Below are 21,642 nucleotides of genomic sequence, written 5' to 3'. Positions count from 1 at the left end.
AGCTTGCAATCCCCTTGGAAGTTAATGGGAGGTTCATTCCTGTATAAATTGGGCCAAATTCATCCTTCTCTTGAAGCCAATAGAGTTACTCACAGGAGATGAATTCCCAGCAATGAATTATCACAGAACTCAGCTTGCACGTAGAACATAATTTTATACACAATAAATAGTACTGACTTACTTGATTGCTCATTCCATTGTCTTTTGTTACATATGTGGTTCTCCAGGAATTAGAAAAATGAAAAGGGACCAGGCAGAAAGAATCAGATACATGTCATTAAAAAAATACTGAAACAAGACAACTCAGAACAGCTCTGAATTATGGTTTCTCAGAAGGAGTACTGAATTCCATGGCTGCTGAATCACCGGCACTGCGACCTTCCTCTGCGCCTCTCAACCGGTTCTTGTAATAGTGAGTGCTGTGCATTCACTTCCTTATGGCCTTTGCTCTCATGTGATGCATCCATGGGACACAGGATGGCCCATGTGCTGGAGGTGCTTCCTCTGCAATTCTTCCACCTTTTGATTTCATTAGCTCTTTTCTATATATATGTTTTTAGTGGGAGAAGGTTCCTTCTTGCCTTTACTGAGATGGATTTAATAGAGCTGCTTTGCAGAAAAATGACTTCTGCCTCTCCTCCCAGTCAATCAAGAGGAGTTGCTTAGAAAGCTTAGAGAAATGGCCCCCCTGTGGCTCACTTACTTTCTGATGCTAAGTGACTTGCCCTAGAGCAGCCATCCAAGTTCCCTGACCTTCTCTGGGCTTGTTACATGCTGCACAAATTCTAGTCATGCTTTTATCTGGCACAAGCCTTACATTATTTTACAATATAATGACTATTAATGCAAAACATTAAATGATGAACAGGACTACATGGCATGTCCTAATGTGCTGATACTGCCATTATTGGTGCTTGATTGTTTCAACACAGCTATAATTTGCTGTTATTTAGGCCATCAGCCAGCCTCAGTGGTGCTGAGAGGCACCACGCTGAATAGCCCACGCTAGGGAACATTGTGCCTGGGAGCTGGGTGAGCTGCTTTCCCGGAGGAGGAAGCTTGTGTTCTCCCAAGCAGACATCCTGGCCCATTGTGGAAGGCTGGCAGGGCAGCAAGCTGACACAGGGCTTGACATTGCCTACAGAGATTGTGCTCAGGCCCTAGAGATAGAAATTGTCATTTGCTTGTTAGCCTCCTGCTGGCAGAAACTCTATTTCCCTTTGTTTTGAGCTAAAGGCTCCCTTTCCCTCTCTCCGCTCTTAAAGGTTTCTCCCTAAGAACAAAATAAGGGGTCTCTCCATAGAAGAAAAGGTTTTTCTAACAATGAGTAGAGTTACAAAGGAGTGAATGACAGGCCTCGTCTGCCTGACAAGCAGCTGGAGTGAGGAGCTTTTGAGTGTGCAAATAGAAATCATTGTGCTGGGTGTTTGTGGAGTTACTTATTCATTAGATCTCTTTTCACTAAGTTAATGAACTTATGCAGCCTGATCCTGCTTCTCCTTTAGTTGGTGCCAGTCATAGTTCTGTGGAGTTTGAGGCAGAAGAGATCACTGGATTTCTGAGCTAATCCTGACTGTTACAGGCCACTACATTTTACTTGCATGCGGGTGTTTGGCTGAGGTGAATATCTTTCAAAGATTCTTTCAGGAAGGCATTTGGTCTTGATTTAAAAAGGCTGAGATGGGAGAATCTACCCTTGCTTTGGTAGCTTGTTCCAGAGGTTAACAACCCATGTTGGCAGACACTCTATTTTGAGTGTATCTGTTTTCGTCTTTTAGCTACTGCTTCTTGCTTTGCCTTTTCCCATTAGATTAAAAGGTGTTTCAGTGCCCAACACTACTCACTCTAATGGAGTCTTTTTCAATTGCACCTTTTTTCAAATTAATTTTGTGATTCTTTGCTGCAGCTCCTCTGTTTTTATAATGCCCCTCTAAAAATAAAGGTACTAGAGGACTGTGCAATATTCTAGTATATTGCTCTCAGCAATGCTTCACTCTCAAGGACAATTTTTTTTTCTATTTACTAGCCCCTGTTTATGGGATTGCACTAACACTGTTTGCTGCTAGGGTAAAGCAAAATCCTATTTATTTCTGAAGGCCTGTATATTTGGCACTTGGGGTTGCTTCAGTGTTGAAAGCTGAGGGTTTGAACAAGCGTCCCTCCCTCCCACTTTCCTATCCAGAGCAGTGTCTTCAGAGCCTGGGACTGGCAGGGGTCAGAGGTTGGTAAGTTAAACAAGACCGAAATAAGGTTTCTCTTCTCCAGTTCCACAGAGCAAGAAAGTGATTTTGAATATACAGAAATGATCATAGTATTGAAATAACCTGGGCAGAGGTAATAGATACCTCTGCACAAAAGGCTTGTGTAATTGCAAAGTGCTGCTAGTTTTGAGAAGGCCAAAATTTTGGCACCCTCATTAGTCTAATTTTCTTAGTGTTCATGTATCTTCAGCTGGGGATTTCCACTTCAAAAATGTGTAGGTACTATGAAACTTGTGTGTTAACCTAGATAAAAGTGATGGAAAGCTTTAAAGTGATCAAGAGTAATTCTCATGGGATGGGCGTTCATCCAGGACCCTGCAGACCTAGCCTGATAATGGCTGTTTGCTGCTTCACCTCTCTGGCTCTCTGTCTTGTTTTCCTCTTGCATCGTTTGTTTGCCTTGTCCTATCATTTCAAGAAAAACCTGTATACAGGGCCTGCTAGTCAGTCAGGGTCTGCCTGTAGTGGCATTGTGGCCATGTGGGAGGAGGTTGTGGGCTCTCTCTGGCCTTCGGGCTGCTCACAGAGCCGTCAGATCTGGGATGTGTGGGGCCGAGCGCATCAGATGGATGTTTTGAGGTGAGGACGTGGGTTCTGCTCCAGAAAGGCACCAGAAAAGAAACCTGTCAGGGCAGCTTAGGCTTTGTGTGCACTGGAAGGCCTTACCAATTACACTTGAGGTGGTTAAAATGCTGTAGTCACATAGGTATAAAGAATGCCTCCCTCCAGTTCCTCCATCTGAGTTTATTTCCAAAATAACATAAACTAACTAAGAAAGAAAAGATGTGCTTATGAGAATAGGGCTGTCCAACTCCTACATAAGTCTATATTGAAATCCAGCTTAAACTCATACAAGTTTCCAGTGTAGACAAGTTATGTGGTACAAAAGGTGCTGGAAAACAATCACCAGACATGAGGATCAGTTCTTCACTCGATTTTCTTAATATTTCAAATGTTGAGAAATACAAAAAAATATTCATTGTGGAACTGGAGGAAATGCAATAGTCTCTCTGAAGTAACACAGAAGGAATACTATCAATGGTGTCTTGACAGTGGTTGGATCAGCACATTGTGGATAAAATCTTCTTAGTAGTAGAAATGTCCAAGCTGATCATGAAATGCTTAAGCTCTTGTATTTTGGCATATTAATTGATCCATTAATTGAAATGAGTATGTTTTGATCTCTGTGGTGTCAGGAAGGCAATGATTACAATGTGTAGATGACAGAGGGGTCATAGCATCTAAAGGTATGGTGTGTACAAGCTCTGTGCTGGCCAGGGAAGGGTTAGCCAGAGCCAGTGAATAAGGTGAGAATGCAGCTCAGCTGAGAGCTGATTGATATGGGGGACAGAGCAGCTTGCGGCTTTTGGTGGGAGAAACTGGTCTTAGGAAGCTGAGGTGGGCCATGACTTATTGGATCCTTCCTGAGACAACATAGTCCTGAAGCAGGGGAATCCTGTTTGCAACAGCTTGCTTGTGAGTGCTGTGAGATATTGCTGCCAGTCATGAAAGTGTCTGCAGGGTATGGTGGTTGTGTAATTGGGGGTGAAGTTGAGTGTTACAGGTTACCCCATGGGAGAACTCACTGTCTGTGGAAAAAGGAGGACTTGCTTCTTCCTCTCTACCTCCCTCATGGCTGTATATTTTCTGTCCTCACTTTGCTTTGGTCCCTTGGGTTCCCTGTCAGGTGGTTTACCTGACTCAGCCTGCAGAGCATTAACTGAGTCATCCCTCCCCCCGACCCCCTGGAAACAAAAAAGTAAACATGTTTCCACTGGATTAGCAAGGTGAATCAGCTCAGGAAGGACTCTGACAAGTACTGGAGGAGTGGGAAAAAGTGGACTTAAGTAGGAGTGAGAGGAGGGGGGAGAAAGCAACTAGGTGGTGTAGGGCTCAGAGATTCACTCAGCTGGAATACCTACCCTAAATCTGAGAGCTGTGGTGAGTGCTCTCTGGGAAACATATATGCTGAGTAAAAGGATGGTGTCCAGCTCTGATTTGCATTATGTTTTATTTCAGAAGGTGGGGAACTGAGGCAGGAGCCAACCAGAGACCTGCATCTATGGATATGGTTGCTGGTGGCTGCTTATTTCAGAAGGAAAACTGAGGTAAGTGACTAAAGCCATGGAATCACAATGGGAAGCTGCAGAGGCTAAGCTTGTTGTTTGTGAGTTCCTGAGCTCTCTTTCCAGATACTTGATGGAGGTCTTGTCTCTTGGAGAGTTAGGGGAATTGAGTTGGATAGGTTCTGCTGAGGATCTTGCATGTGCCTGAAACCTTCTGTCTAGAGTTTTAACCTTGTTAAAATGCTACTGCTCCTCTTATTGAAGAAATGAACATGGCTGAGTAACTTTCAAATAATTTATAATATAAATATAGGATCTCTCCTAATGTCTATAGTGAAAAGTGGTATAATGAAGTAGAGAGTGTACCAAAATGTTGATATCGAAGGCCCAGTGCATTTATTTATTTATAAGTGCACTGTAAGTGCATTTTAAACTGATTATTTTAAGTACATTTTGTTTATTTATTTATTTTTACTTCAGAGTAGCTCCAGTCTGCTCCTGTGAGCTGAAAGCCCATTGGTGCTTGAATTGTACTGGGTGTGCTCTCAGAGTGTATCTTCTGGTTTATTTTCATCCAAAAGGAAATCAGTTTGTACGCTCTGAGACAATCTGTGATGCAAACCAAAGTGCTGTTAAGGGTGGACTATTGGGATATTTGCTTCAGAAGTGTATTTCTGATCCACACTAAAATGGTGATGTAGGCACACTCTTCTTTTCTTGACGAAGATGTAATTTTGAAGATGAGAGTATACAGTTAAAATAAAATGGCTTTATTTTCCTGATACGCTACAACGTTGTGTGTCTGGAGACTGGTCAGGAGCCCTAACTGTGTTTTGCAAAATGATCGTGGCTATGGAGGATTATCATTTGCTTCTGCAACTTCAGGCAACGTTTGGGATTTGTTCTAGTACATGGTAACCAACAACACAGAAGTGAAAAGGTCTCAAGGCGTGGCTACTGATAGATAAAACTAGACCTAAAGGTGGGCAAAATGCGAGTCTGAAGTGCAGACCTCAGTGATCTAAACTCAGTTCGGAAATCTGCAGCAAAGTAGGTGGATCATCCTAAGAACCCAGAACAATCGTCCTGTTACCTGTGCATGTAATCCCTGGCAAAATATAGTAGGATACTTTGCCATGACTTGAATCACACTATGGGCTCATGAACTAGCCTAGAGCCAGGAGCAAAGAGGGACCTCATAGTAATAAAGCAGTTTCTATAAAAGAACTCCATTTATTGTCTTTACAAGCAAATCCTGTTTGTTTGTTTGTTTTTTTTAATTAAAGTCCTCAAGGAAGGAAATGAGAAGATCACACAGGAATTTATGAGATTTCTAAAATCAGTGTGTACTCTGCTAATTTTGAGTTGTAGCTCTACTGACCTTACTACTTGTGCTGGAAATATATTTGGATCAGCTATTTAACTATAAACCTTAATGTATTCTTAATCTAGAACACCATCATAAGAATACAATCGTATAATCTATTTACCATCTTGGCATAAACGGTTAGCTTACCAGCCTTTTTCTTTTTCCTTTTTTTTTTTCTCCTCCTCCTTTTTTTTGGTATCTTCAGGGTATCTCATAAATTCATCATCACTGGCATTAGTGCAACTAACTGAGTTTCATTTTGTTACTTTCTGTTCTAATTTTAAGTGGTACACTGTTTTCTCTCTGCTCAGGCTGACATTAATCACTTCAGGAAACACTTTGCTTTGTAGCCGGAGGCCCTCAGTCTTGCAAGTGTTCAGCCAGTAGTGATCTGATAAGCTTAGTGCTGAAAGTACTTTGTGAAAAGAGATTTCATTCATCTTGAATATTGGGTAACAAACTGTCAAGATTTCTCTTTCTGTTTAATACATCATTTCTATACAGCTTAGACATCAGACAGAACAAATATCCAGACCAAAAAAGTGAAAAGATACAATTGAATCAAACACACTACTGAACTCTTATTTTGTGCCTGGAAAGGAAATTCTATATAATTAGCTTATCGTGTTTGACTTGTATCATCCAGTTTACACATCAAATAATACAAACGAAGCATTATTGCGTGACTTCTTCAATCTGCAGTTCTACACACCAAAACACTAGGACTGAACTCAGTTGTCAGGTGTGAAATCAAAGTGGGAGGACAGGTGTGAAAAAGATGAATGGCTTGAATTCAAGCCATGCTTGAATTTGGACAAAACTAACAACCCAAAGACGAATGAAATGGAAAACAGATTATGAAAGAATTAAAAATACAAACAGCCTTTGCCAACCGGGCATATCAAAATCTATGAATTTCCTTCAGAGTCCTGTTTTGTTCAAAGCTAGTAATGATTTGGGCTCCCAAACCTTGAAGCTATTTAGAAGGCTCAGACTCTGTGATGATGGCTCCTTCCTTAAGGAGTTCCAAATTAGGCACCTAAAGCTCTGGTTTGCATTGAAATAAGCAACCTTGGTATGTGTGTGTGTGGTGTTTTGTTTTTTGTTTTATTTATTTATTATTTATTCACTTCTACATTAAATGTGCTCACTGGCAGGTACTTCACTAATTTTTGGGACCCTATCCTTGCCCAACAGAAACCTTACTGTGAACTGGTGGACAGGCAGTTGCGTGACTCAACCTAGAGCAATGGGGAACTCAGGGCTATAATCTGCCTTAGTCAGAGATGTTCCCATGAAGCCTAGTTTAATTAATTTAACTAGACTAATTTTTAAATGGGATTAATTAAGTGGGTCAAAACTCCTAAAGCTTGCTGAATGTGAAAAATAATGTGGTGGGTTATGAGAAATGCACTGGTGGGCAGTAGGTTAGGATGTTCATGAGCCTTTTTCTGGGCTGCAAAGCAACTCTTGTCTGAGAAATGCTACCATTGCACTGTGCAGCTCCATTTATGTCTTAGTTTATCCGTAGAATGGTCTGGCTTGTTCCGCCCTTTATTTTCAGTCTAGAGTCTGATGCTTCCTATTTGCATATCGATAGGAATAGTTGGAAACACTCATTGTGGAATTGGCAGCCATATGGGTGGAAATCATGAAATACAAATGTGAGGCACAAAATATCAGCTGTATAGTATACTTTCCAAATAAAACCTCAATTTGAGATCTGTGGCAGGGATGAGCTTGGTGGGCTTTTGACTTTCATGTTAACAGGGGTCCAGATCTCAGCACATTTGTTCGCTGGAAGCTTGTTCTGAAAGGGATTTAGATAATCAGGCTATCTCATTAAGGCAACCATAAATCAAGATGTGGTAATAGGTGTCCCCGGAGTGTTTCACACCTCTTGTACCATGTTATCAGATTTAACTTATTTTACTGTACACGTTCTCTGTGGTGTCCTATCTCAATTTGTATTATAGCATTTTACCAGTTGTTGTGCAATTAGTATTCAGTTCTTGTCTTGATTTTTTTTTTTTTTTTGCTAATGTGTTAACTGTTAATCAAGAGGAACATTAAACAAACAGCATCATAAACGTGACCATTGCGTTGCTTATTTAGCCTCTCTGTTGTAGGCTTTAATGCTGGTTGCAACAGCTGTTGACAAGCTATGGTTCAGTCCTCTGATGATAGTAAACATAGGACCTGTAAAGTATGTGCTGACGATAGTACAATATGCTACAGAGATGAGGAGGAAATTGAAACAGTCTTTTAGGATTTTTCCAAACAAAGTGTCTTATATGGGATAAGGAAATTTGTAATTAGCAGTGTACTGTCATTCTCTTTCATTTCATTTCTGCAATTATATTGACACTGGGGAACTATAGAGACAACTCAAAAAAAAAAAAAAGTGAAAATCTTAATATTTAAATTGATTTCTTCTTTCTTCTTCTACAGTAAGATATGTGGCTATAGATTCCAGGTCATTCTTGAAAGAGCTCTCTTTCCCATGCATGAGAAAATGCAGCATTTAGAAAAACAGGTCCTAATCCCTAGATGATACCTTTAAGTGTTACTGCAATACAAACAAACAATACCTCTGGGCATACAGTTTACAAACCTTGCTCTCACCTGGGCCAGCTGAGGGATTACTAGCCTACTGATGCTGAAAGAGCTGTGTATTGCAGGCTTTTATTAAAAGCTTTCTTCACTTTGTGAAGCAATCTCTGCGCAATTGGTTCATGATCTTGCAAAGCAGGCAGCTGGTTGACAGTATTTCATTGAGCTTTAAAGGAGAAAAGCCAGGTCTGAAGAAAAATAGCGTAGTAGTTTCAAAGGTTTCAGTGAGATACAGCCCTTTTATGAACTCAGACTTACTAGGTTTAAAACTTATTTTTGAAAAAGAAATGTTGAAGAAAACACCCAACTGTCTGGAGGAAAAAAAAAAAAGAACAAAAACAAATAAAAAAACATTGAGTGAGACAGGCTGTGATCTTGTTTTAGTCTAAACTCAAATATGACGTAACTTAGGAAGTTATTTGTTGTGGCCAAATGGTCACAAAGCTAAAGCTCACAGGATATGCAACTAGTGCTGATCCTTTTTATTAATTTCTCTAAGTGAATAGATATATAAGGATGTTCCACTAATAAAAATGATCCATCAACCTTTTGCAATTCAAATGTCTACTGTCTTTGCCGTCACTTGGTGCTGCATCAGAGACTAGACTTGCTCTAGGGAAAATGCTCTTATTTTGAACTAATAAAACCTGTCCGGTCTGTACTTGATTTACATTAAGCTGATATTGGGCAATGGTTCTTTACCTGTATTATATTGACATTTTTCTGCTTCTGTTTCAGACCTCAGAAGTGACTTTTGTGTTTGAAAGCTTGTCCATTTTTCCCAAACAGTAGTAGCTAGTCTAATAAGTTATTACTTCTTCTTATAAAACTTTTGTAAATGATCTGCTTTAGGAATGTAAAACTGTAACAGAGTATAAAAGAATCGGGTTTTGAAGTATTGCTTTGGGGCAATAGGCTTAGGTTCAGTGTTTTTATTGTTTGATTTGAACTAGGGGAAACAGATTTGCCAGAACGCAAATCTTGCCTACCAAAGAAGCTGGTTGTTTTCAGTGAGCAGAGCACCATCCCAAGGCTTTGACCTTTAAGACCCATTTATTTGCTCTAGGAAAAGTGCTTTTCTTGTGATTGCTGCGCTATGCTGTATTTTGTTCAGTCTGTGAGAAAGGCACAAACAGATGGGTTAGACTATTTCTGAACTCAGGGGCTTAGCTGAACTGCAGTCTAGATGCATTTGTGTATATTTTGAACCATTACAAATCTTCTCAGCTTGCAAGTCAGTGAATGCCAGCAATACATTCTGAACTCTACATATATTTGGTTTGTGCACATATGTATTTCTGCATTGATTCCTGCATATATTTATTTTTAAGTTTAAAAGCTGTAATTTAGCAGTACAACTATATCCAGCTGAGAAAATGACTCTTTAGTTTACAAAGAAGTTTTCTGGCTGTCTGACAGAGTCTGGCACTGAGGGAACGTCATGGCTGGCATGTCTGCCCGCAATGCACAGCTCAGACATAACCAGCAGAGGGTCAGTCTGTCTCAGGGCCAAAAATGTGGTGTGCCTGAAATTGCTGGTCAGGACAAAGAAATACAGCATCCAGGGAAATGATGAGCGGGAAGAGTTTACTGTGAATGTGTTTATGGAAACAGCGCACACAATTTGCAAACAAGCTTAATTTCCCTAATCTGTTTACATACCCTTCTAGAGCCCAACTCAGTTTGGTGCTGGCAAAAGACATTGAGAGTGACACCGCCCATAATCCTTCCTCCTGGGAAGGATTTCACTTCATTTCTGACTTCAAAAAAAAGCAGAAACTGACAGTCATCTCTGAGTTATGTTGATACCAACTTTTGCGTTCCACAGTGTTCAAGTTATCAATTTGTATTAATGTTTGCAAGCATCTCTGAAAGAAGACCAGAACAACTTCTTGGCGCTTAAATGGACTTTGTATATGGCAGGTTTTCTTGGCTGCACTGAGCTGTTAACTTGCATAGCTTTCACTTTTAACTGAAATACTTTTGTACTATAAAGAGGTACATTTTTGTCTTGCTCTTCTGAATGCTCTGTTGGCTGCTCCTTAACTAGCAAAGAATTCATGAGGAAAAATGTCTTAAGTATACATGAAATTCCCATTGCCTTTCTCAACTTTAATATTTCTGTAGGGCAGAGAGATGCTTACCTCCCTATGTAGCTGGTAAGAATACAGGACCCAAAGAGTAAGTGACTTGCCTGAGGTTATCTGTGGTGGTGTGAGGCTGTGAATCTGAGTCTTCCAAGTCTTAGACAGACGTTCTAATCACTGGACTGCCTTCGTCTTTCCTACTGCTTTTCAAGGTTAACATTAGTTCAGCTCTGCTTGAATTGGCAATGCTGGGCTATAACATAAACAAGAGAATAGCTACTTCTTTTAATCATCTGAACCAGTCCTTTTAATCTGTTAAATCTATTAAAATTGGACCCAATGGCCAAGTTGTTAGAAACAGCTCTGGGAACCATAAGTCTTCCTATGGGGAGAGGGGCCCCTTCTGTGCAACACTGAAATTGAAAATGGTCATTGTGAAGCCTAGGATAAAGTATCTCTCCTCCTCTCACCGACCCTGGTACTTGTATTACACTGTTCAGTGTAGAAGCCAGGTACTCAGCTCAGTCATTCATCTTACCTGTGTGTTCTAGGTTATGCCTTGGCTCTGTGGACTTTAAGTAGACTGTACTATGACTTCACTTTTATGATTTGTGTTATTATTGTGTGTAGTGAGTAGGCAATGGACTACTTGGTCTTTTTAAGTGTCTTATCTGAGTCAAAAATATTCTGTAAAGCCCTTGCCCACAATGGCAAAGGAAGAGCTAGTTCCAGAATATGGAAGTGTCAAGATTTTCCTTAACTAAAGACCACCTACCCTTTTAGCAATATGCTTCCAAAATGTCAGGGTACGGTCAGACGGTATTGCTAAATATAATTTAGGTTTCAATTAAATGTTGGTAGGCATGGATATTCTTTAACAGCAAATCAGTACATCTGCTTTGTTTAAAATATTGAACTATCAGGCCAAACCATTCTCAGCAAAACCAGGTCTGGATAATGGTTTTCCTCTACAGACTGGAGTTAGAAGCAAGTCTGGATCCAGAAAGAGCTTTTCCAGTGTTGCCACATCTGCTGCCTTACTGCAGAAAATGCAGAAATGATGTGGATAAGAATTTGTCTGGATTTCAGGACACGGTAGTATTTTGAGTTATGCAAGTTATGCCAATTAGAAGCAGCAGTCTTCACAGAATTTAATTTTAATAGATCTATGCTAGTATTTGTGATTTCATAAAATTTTAGGTTACTATTCATAGTTTGCATGAAACATTTTTTTTTTTGAGAGTGGTATATACTCTCAAAATAAGCATCCTGAAAAAGAAAAATGTAAAATCCTTCTTGGACAGGGTACCTAAAGAAGGAGGAAAAAAAGTTATTTTACATCTTGGGGAATAGCTGAAAGTTTAGCGGTGTTAGACAAAGTGGATGAGGTACTGAACGTTTAACTTTTATATACAAAGGCCCTCTTTCTCAAGGCCCTCTAGAACGAGTAACACTGCAATGATGGACTTTGATCTACATCCACACCAGGCTCAGACTTTGCTTAGCCATTGACATGTTATTGTCTCCTGTGAGTCTGGGGGAGATCTTCCATTTCTGAGCAGTCTGTTGAGGAGCAGCAGTAGGCTGCTGATGGCATACAATGCTTGGCTGATCTAATGGCTGGCCTTCAAATGAGCAAACTTTGAAGAAAACTAACTATTCTAGATTCCTTGTAAGCCTTTACCCTGGCTGAGGTCAGTGGTTCTGTTCACTTGGAATTCACTGTGAATCTTCACTAGTCCAAAAAACCAAACCAAACCAAACAAACAAAAAAACAAAAAAATGATGATGATTGGGAGCTGACAGTGCAGGAGACAGATTTACCAACAATTCATGCTTCAGAGATCCTGAATTCTTGCTAATTTTGAAGGCGAAGTTGACTTCTAGTTGTAGAGAACAGAGCAGGGTTCACTATCAACTCAGACATTTGAACACTCCAGTTAGGAGGTTTGTCTGGAGGTTGTGAAGTCCTCATTAAATTCCTGGCTGTGGGTGGTGACTTCTTTAATGAGCTGAGTCTGCTCAGACTGTCTAGACGAAGACTATTTTCATAGGATGACATGGTGTTGTGCTTTGATCAGTATTCATACTGTCACTTCTTTTTAATATGGCAGAGAATTAAAATGTATTTCTATTGCATCAGCGTACCACAAAGGGTGTACTTTGAGTCTCTCCCCACTGTCTATGTGTATGGGTGCTGTGCAATTCTGCAAGTCATAATCCATGAAACTCATGTAGTTCATAATCCGTGAAACTAATGAAGCCTGGTTTCCCAAAGGGTTTCTGTTGTTTGTGCCCTAAACACTACTGGCATCTCAGCTTCTTTCCATGCGCTTGATGTTACTGTCTGCAGTGCGCTTCCACCGCCCCAGTGCCTTCCCAGTTCCCCTCATGCTGGTCTGGACGTGTACTGGCATGCATTGTTGCTGGCTGGAAGCTGGGAATGTTCTGACCAGCTGCCCAGGACTTGTGTGCTTATTGGCCAGCTGGAGGATGTTTCTCAGACTAGATAAGGGAAAAGAGGTTTTAGTTCAGCTTCCCAAAAGGTGATTTGATCAGTCTCCCGGGCATGAATTCTCACAACATTTCTTGGAGCTCTTTATTTTCAGTCTTCATCCAAATCTGACAGAGGGGTACAAGCTGGTCAGACTTCAGAAGTTATTATGGGTGAAGGGAAGGGTCAGACAGATGGACAAACAGAAGGATTGTGTAGGTCCCAGGTTCCCGGGGAAGTTTGTGTTGAAGCAAAAATATACTTGCGCGTGTTCCTTGAATCGTGATTACTGAAAGTCATTGAAGTCGTACCATGGGAGTGGGATGGGACAGTGAAGGGTGGACTCTGGCTGTGTCAAATACCTCTCAAACACCAAGGAGCGCTAAGGTGTGCTAAGCAAGAAGTGCTAAGTGCTAAGAATTTGGAATTCAAAGTGCTTCTCTGAATCTACAAGCAACCAATGCAGGCAAAAAGGAAGGCGGTTGAATATTTCTAATAATTCTTGATTAACTTCTCTCTTTTGAGTTATCAAAGAAACTTGAGGAGAACTGCATTTTTCCCTAAGTGACATTTAGAAACTGTGATTTTAAATGGGCTACAGAAAAGATGATGAAAGCATAAGGCATAGTGCTGCTGTAGTTGTGAGATATCCGAAAGAGTAACTTGTTACAGTGCAGCACAGACAGACACGTTAATTCTAGTCCCAAAAGCTGTACTGGTGTGTCATCATGGCACTGGGCATGAGATAATTAGTGTGGCTTCCCAAGCTGTTGCAGCCAGTTTGTGCATCTTCAGAGCTGCTTCATGGTGTGCTCAAGAGTAGGTGAGCCCAAGTCCTGATGGATTCTTATCCCTGGTAAAGCAACAGGCATTTGCCTAAACAAAAGATGCTGCCTAACCCTGAAGGTGCTTGAACGTCAGGCTTGATTGAGAAGCCAAAAGTTGACAAGAGACCTGAAGCAGAAAGGCCTCTGGCTTCTGCAGCTGCTCCTTTCCTTTTCTTTGGAGCTTTCTGGCCCATTCCTCTCTTTCAGTCTTTCCCCAAGGTGATAATTTTGTGTGGCAGATTGAATCCCTGCCCTGCCCCCAGATTGAATCTACTGGGCTGCACTCCAGCAGTTCAAACTTGAAATCAAGGTAAATATCAGCTGAAGGCATGGCTTCACACTCGACCTGGGCAGCTGAATCCCACCTGCATGTGCAAGATGCAGCTGTAGCTGGTTAAGAAAGGTTCTAGTCATAGTAGAGCACCTATGCCCACACCTGAGGGGTTGCTGATGACCTCAGCCACCTTCCAGACCTCTGACAACTTCTCACAGCCAAAGCATGCTAATAATCTACTCTCAAGATCTCTTTCTTTTGTTCACTTATTTTGCCCACCTACTAAGTTGCATGATCAGGATAGGCAGTATTTCAGTCTACTCATTTCGTTATCTGCAAGGACAGAAACTGGAGGGATATCCCCATGGAGACAGAAGCACATCCTCTATCTTTAGACTGTACTAAAATGCTAGGCTTTAGATTTGTGAAAAAATGTTTTGTTTTTTTTTTAATGTACAGACCATATGTCAGGCCTGTTTTGCAGGTTTTTTTAAAAATACCTCTTAGGAGAAGTGCACTAGTATTGTCAAGTCTTAGCATTGCAAATCCATACTGCTCCAGTTGAGATTACTTTAAAAAATTCAGTGGAGTGATTGTGTGTGGATTTTTTTTGTTTCTTTTTTGTTTGTTTTGGTGGTGGTGTTTTGGGGCTTGGTGGGGGGGAGGTTGGACCAATCACCAGTACAGAGGGGGGAAAAAAAAAAACCACACAAAGAAATTAGTCATATTTAAGAGCCCAGGAATTTGCTTGCAAGAGAAATATCTGATACTGTGGCAGATAGCATTTTTTTGCATCCTTTAAGAGAGCTGCTTGGCAGGTGAAAGAACATAAGACCTAGTACCAATGTAGTTCTCAAACACTACCTAGCTCATCAGTGGCATCATCGTTATTGCAAATGTCACTTCAAACTCATGCCATAAAATGCTTATTTCATGGTGTGCTTTTATAACATACAATATAGCATACAATTTATAGCATATATCTGTATATTGAAGATATCTGTGCAAGTATAATTAGAACTGGTTGTAATTTCCCATATGGTAAAAATGCTGTTTTCTACTGCTGAATAAAGGCAAAATTCTGATTTTTTTTTTCATAGCTTGCAAGATTTTGAGCATTTCAGTTTGGAATCACTGAAACTTACTGATACTTTTCCCAAGGAAGATGCTTAGATTAAAGAATTTTTTAGAAAAGGAAGTAGAGCACTGAATGGCTCCCTAGAATAACATACGTGCCCAGTAAGTGTGATTTATAGCAGAGTGAATAAAAACTTTATAATTAATCTTTCAACATCTTTTTGAGTGACAGGTTAATAAATGTTATTTCCATCAATGTAGCGTCTGACTAGCTCCAACAGTAAAAAAAAAACAACCACAATGTACATTGTCTTTTCCTGCCAAAAGAGACCAGCTTGTAAACCTAGAAGACTGGGAGATCTGGTACTAAGATACCATTGTGTGGGTGTTTGCCTGAACTGGGTGGGGATGTGTATTTAATTCTAAAGATAGCAATGGAACATTACCTAGTAAAAAGTAAAACTAATTTTTTATTTTTTTATTTATTTTTACTGCCAAACCTTGTCTCAGTAGTAGAGTTTCTATGGATTTCACAAATTAGCATATTGCTGTGTAGGTATAAGGAATGCCTAGAACAGGACAAACGCTCCTGAATGATATGTTCCCCAAAAAAAGGGTGGTGGCTATTGCTACGCGGCTCGGTTAGAACAGCAGGCTGTTACAGGTCAAACAAACGTGAGAAAATGACAGCTGACTCCAAAAATTGACCTGATGGCGTCCTGTAGCAGAAGCAGATGTGAAACATTTGAGCTCTACACCTTTTTTATATTGCGCATTATTTACCTAAACTGACAAGCCTCACCGGGGCTGGGTGCGATCGTGGGTGGCTGGGAGGTTTCTGGCAGCCCGGTGGGGTGTCCGTGCCATGTGCTGGCGAGCTGAGACAACGGAGAACAATTCTGAGGAAGTGCCGTAAGAGAATAATTTCAGACAAATTCAAACCCTTTTCTAGCTCATTCATTATGATTTCTATGGCTTCCCCCGCTCTTAGGGCAACAGATAGTGCCACACACTTATCTGAAGTTAGTGAAACGTAAGACCTTTTAAATATTAATACTTCTTGGCCTCTGGGTAGGTTCACCATCTGCTGTCTTATATAGCAGCTGTCTGAAGCGGTTTTAGTCTCTTAGTTTTCCTATTTTAAAACTTTCATTTTGCTGAACTCCTGCTCATAGACTGATAAGACTTCCAAAGACTGAAAACTATGCAGCTACCTCACTACAAGTGTTGTGACCCCCTAGGCTGTACTAGTGGATATACTTTATATTCACTTGTGCAGTTTTAAACTGGACAGTTAAACAATACATCTGCACATGGGCCTCAGAGTCCCAGATTACGTTGCAGTGACACACAACATCCACTTCTCTCTGCCTGTATCTACAAATGGTTTCAAAACATCCACGTTTCACAGTAATTTTCTGTTGTCACAAAGTTAAAGGCGTCCTGCTGCCCCGAACTTACGTGTGGGCAGTTGGACACTAGCAAAGAGCAACCCGAGGTCACACAAGGATGTGGTGGTGGTGGTGGATGGCTCTGAACTCAGACCCTGAGTCCTAGACTAATAGTTTAGCCATGCTGGTTGTGAAATTTTGGGTAATAAACATGCAAGATATTATGCAATAAAAGCAAAGCCAGAAGCTGTGACAGTTTTTCCTTCTTTGTCCATTACTCAGAAAGATTCAGATGTGACCTTTTAAAACACTTGTATAGTTCAATTTTGTGAAGATTTGTCCAGTTTCATTGGCTTCCTTTGAGTTAATTCCCTATTATAGATGTCCACGATGGTACGCGGACATCCCTTCCAGAACACTTAATTTAAAGAACTGAAATATAAACAGTTCCGTCTACTAATTAAACCACATCCAAGTTGTTGCATTAAATAGCTGCCTGACCCTACTGTATCAGCTCCTGTTAGCTGTGGCCTGAAACAGTATTCTTAATATGTAACTTTAGAATAATTCCAGCTTTGCTGCTGGCATCGCTATAAAGTAGAAATTCTTAGCCTGGGTCGTAATTCTATTTCATACAAGAAATACCATTCAACTAGTTCAACTGTTGTTCCATGTACAAGCCTTGGCTAAATCATCGTTAACGTATTAGTCGTGAGAGCTCCGTTAGCCTTGTGAAGACTGGGTGTAAACCTGTGTAATAGCTAAATGACACCTTCCAAAAGATGGAGGCATTGGCTCGTGTATTGCTTCCCAGGTGCTTTCTTGGTATATAAAGTCATTGACTATTGCTCACACAGCTGTAATTTTAAAACGGCATTCTCACGTTGTTAAAAATCATCATGAGGAAAGAGATTTTTCTTTGGGCATCAGCTTCTAACTTACTGAAGATCATATAAGAAGAGTAGAGAGTTAAAGGGAAATCTCAAGTCTCACTCTTAAAAGAGACCAGGTGGCTGTGTGGTTATGGAAAATAGGGCTGGGGGCGCGCGCAGCACAGCACAGCTTTGAAATGCTGAGGGTGGTCTGGAGAGAGACTCTCATCAATGCATAACTTTCCTTCTACGCCTCAGTGACTTATCACCAGCGTAACTGAGAGTTTCTAGTTAAAAACAGGCTTCCCTTCATATTAAGAAGTATAACTGAAAAATTGCTTATGGACAGACCAATAAGAAGGACAAATAGCTAGACTAACATCACTGTACTCTGAAAACGAATGTAAATGGAGCCCTTCAGAGCACCACATGAAACCACAGATGACAAGTCTTTCTAAAACATCCCAGGCAGTGCTTCTGTAAGAGCCTGGGAAACCGTTGCCGTCTCTCTAGTACCCAGTCCTCTTTTCAGAAAAACAAAAACTGGCACTCCTAATTCTACAGGAAACTAACACCTTTTGATAAAATGCCTACCAAAGCCCTGGGCAATTTGGGGGATTTACCACAACTAGTCAAAAGTATTTATTCATCTTTTTGAATGCTGACTCTAACTTTATTTTGTTGGGTAAGTGTTTTTTTCCTGTGGCCTCAAGATATGGTCCTAATGAAGCAGGCTGAGGGTATTGAGTGAGAAGCCCATAAATGAAACCATTGCTTTCTTTCAAGGCATTGCACTGCTCTTGCTCCATAATAACTGTGAATGGGGGTGTGGCAGCACAAAGCATTGTTTGCTGTTTCTTATGATGACCCCCAAAATATTCTGAATATCTGTGAACTTAAGAGGATCTAGCTTCTTTCTTAATACAGGCTTGATAATTTGAAGACATGGTTAAGAATCGTTACTTTGCTTAGCTTAAGCGTTAAAGGCACCTAACCTGATTCATGACTAAAATCACTGAGGTTGTGAAAGGTGAAAGTCAGCCCACTGGGCTGCCTGAGTACAACAGAACCTTCTCTTAAGGGCTAGAGATATTGTTCTTCTACTTCAATGCTGTCACTGCACTGTATTTTTTTGTTGTTGAAAAATTTAAAATAAAAACCTGCTTTGAACTGACATCTAGTTTCCAGCTTAAACAAAAATGGTGGGGCAGAGACAGGGAACTGAAGTCTCAACCTATTTTTATGATGTCAGTTTAACAAAAAAGTAACTCTAAAATTCTTTGGAATATAAAGGGAATCAATTGCAATTGAACTATATTTAATAGAACATGACCCCTGAAATATTTGGATTCTGATTCAACTCCCAATTGTAGGGGATGTTCAGAGACATAGGTCTTGGTTCTGTTCTTGGTCTTGGTTTTCTTTTGTGTGAATAAAACATGAATATGCTTTTCTTTCTTTTAGAATCTCTTACAGGTTTTGATGGCTTTTCAATCAAATCTTTGTATCTTTTGTTAGCAGAAGCAAAGCCATATTCCTGGGCAGCCAGTTACCTGTGAAAGATCATGTATCCAATGCTACTGAAATTTGATAGATGAAAAGAGAATTTGATGGCTTCCAGGCACATTTTGAAATCTCCATATTTTCATTACTTTTGGCTTTAAAAAGGTACCAAGTCCATAATCAAAGGAATCCAGAGGCAGATGGACAAGGCAAACACAACACATGCATTTGGGGACTTCTGTCAAAGGCATTCAGAGTCAATTTACTTAAACGTCCTCTAGTGTTAATTTCATCTGATTTCCAAATTTATGAACAAGAATTGTACTTTAGGACAAAAGTAATGTACATGCTGAACAATCAAAGGCGGCCATCCAGTTGGTAGCCAGGCAAGATTAACTAATTTATCTTTTTAACATTAGATATTTAAAAAGAATAGTATTCCTTTTAAAGGTGACTGCTGAAGAGAGGGTGTATTCTGAATTGGTTTTAGGTGAACTATTTCTCTTTTCTGCCTAAAGCAGGTGCTGTAACTACCAAGCCTCCACACTTTGGCTTTCTAATGAATTGTGTGATAGAGGTAGGTGACTAAGAAGGATGCATTTGCTTTTGTTGTGGCCTTGAAGTAAGATCAAGAGGCAAGTTGCAAAGAGGTGTCAGACAGTTTAAGAATAAGAACAGCAAGCCTGTAGAAATCTAGTACTGTTTGTAATAAACCAGAAAGGCAAAAGAGTCTTCTAGTACTGCCTAAGGGGTAATTTAACAGATTTTTTTCTTTTCCCCAAAAAGGATTTGCTTTTCCTATGAGGTGTTAGATAATATCCGTTGTTCTGAAGCATACCTTAATCCTAGTGGTTTTTAGAACTGGACCTCAATTTTTCTTTTCAATCAGTTTGTTATATCTATAAAAATCCAAAAGTTAACTGAGCAAAACAATTATAGGGAGGATATATAGTATGTCATGTACATTTTCTTTGCATAATTGGTTCACATTTTTATTTTTCTTACCCAAATATTAAGAGATATTCAACACCAAATCAGTATCAACTTTAGTAAGAAAATCAATGCTAGGGCTTTTCCTGCTCTAATTCTAAAAAGAATCAGTTGATCACCAGAATTAAGATGGCAAAAATCCAGCAGCAGGATTAATTGCGTTACTAATTGAAAATTTCCTATGTAGATGTTTTATTACAATTATTTTTGTTGCTGTGTGGAGAAGCGAACTGAAAGTTAAGGATAACAAAACTGAGGACTTTTAATCTTTCTTTGCCATCCAAAGGAGACCAAGCACATTGCAAAGCTGAGTGGTGTCATCTATACTTTTTACAAAGGAGAAAATTCAGATAAAGCTGAAATGAAGGGAAATATACAGTGAACTTTCCCCAAGTTATACAATGTGGGGGGAACTCTGGGGTTTTACGTGGACTTGAGGAGATGAGATTATTTCCAGGTGCCTGGATCCATCTCTGTGCTAAGGTTTTTTTCCTGACACTATGTCAGATGAAACCTGGCATGCATCAGGCCCTTGCCTTGCCACATGGTTTCCATCGGGGTACGTGGAGGTGCCTCCGACAGGAGCTCGGTATGCTCTCACAGATCATCAGTGTGCAGTGTGGGGCAGGGAAGCCTAACAGAAGTGGACGTGGCTTAAGCAGTAGTCACAGCAAAGTGGGCTGTTACCAGCAGATCATTAACAGCCCACAGTGATGCTGAGGGGAACTTTTACCCGTTTAAAACACCCATTTAGGGAGGATTACTGCTATTAAGAATAGTGATCAGTGGCAGCAGCGTGTTTTATATAAATACTGGGAGCTATAGTCACGAGTGGCACTCTCTACTGTAGCCATATTATGTCTGCTGAGATGCAAAACACTTTTCCCTGATCAGTGTAGTGCATAGTTTGATACTTACCATATTTTCAGAATAAAAAAAGCCAACAAAACTGCTAGCTCTTTGCAAATTAAAGTTGCAGAAAACAGGGGCAAATATCCAAAGGCAGAAAATATTTGAAATGTGGTATAAGTCATAGTTCTAAAAATGCTCATTTTTTAGTTCTATTGACCTGCCCCTGTCTGCTTGGAGTCATAGCTAGCAATTCCTGCAAGAAGTCTTTGCGGCTTTCTTATGAGGCCCAGCACCCAAGAGTAAGCTGAGTTACATACCTTCTTGCAAGCTCTCTGCAGGCACGCTCCAGTCTCGGGCTGCTGCTAGGCTGCCAACCAAAGTCCCCTGAGGCCTGGGCTGCCTGTGTACGCGGAGAACCGCTTCAAATGATGGAGTAGATTACTTCTGTAAATGATAATTTTACAGATGTAGAGTTTCATTGGTCAGGAGTTATTCTTGAGGTGTATATTGGTATGAGAGAAGAAACTTCTCTGCTAGGTCAATGTAGTTGAGCAGGGGCTCATTCATGTTATGGAGCTCCAGAGCTTGCGTTGCTGCTGATGCAACAAAATGAAATCCTTTCTTCCCTTTCACAGGATATTGACTCTGAATCTTAGATGTGCTTTTAGGAGGGAGTATATTTGATTTGGGGTCACTAAAGTGTAATAAAAACCGAACATGTAAAATAATTTTTGCAGAGTGGAGCCATACATTAAGAGTAATTATCATTCTCACTCATTGAAAAAAGGCATGTGTGTGTGTATTGCAAAGAAGTACAGAGCAACTCCCAGCTCTCCTTCTCATCGTGCCCTTCAGTTCTTACAACATTCACTATGTTCTAGCAGTTAAGTCTTTGTCAAGCAGAGCTTCCACTCAGAAGAATCTTCCAAGAGATACGCAAAGAGGGAACAAAATGGTTTTATAGTT

At 40.2% G+C, this 21,642-nt stretch overlaps 1 long non-coding RNA gene across 2 annotated transcripts in view; it reads left to right on the top strand.

Annotated features, from left to right (window-relative positions):
* Positions 1-4,278: 4,278 nt before the first annotated feature.
* LOC138064238 (uncharacterized) overlaps positions 4,279-21,642 on the top strand; it is a 180,043-nt gene continuing 162,679 nt past the window's right edge. The window contains exon 1 of one of the 2 annotated variants that reach the window (XR_011137517.1): positions 4,279-4,369. This is a non-coding gene — a long non-coding RNA (uncharacterized lncRNA). The remainder of the gene's footprint in view (positions 4,370-21,642) is intronic. The other variant, XR_011137516.1, reaches the window with a different exon arrangement.

This window comes from Struthio camelus, chromosome W (assembly GCF_040807025.1).
Source record: "Struthio camelus isolate bStrCam1 chromosome W, bStrCam1.hap1, whole genome shotgun sequence".
Taxonomy (NCBI): domain Eukaryota; kingdom Metazoa; phylum Chordata; class Aves; order Struthioniformes; family Struthionidae; genus Struthio; species Struthio camelus.
This window is presented reverse-complemented; position numbering and strand designations above follow the sequence as displayed.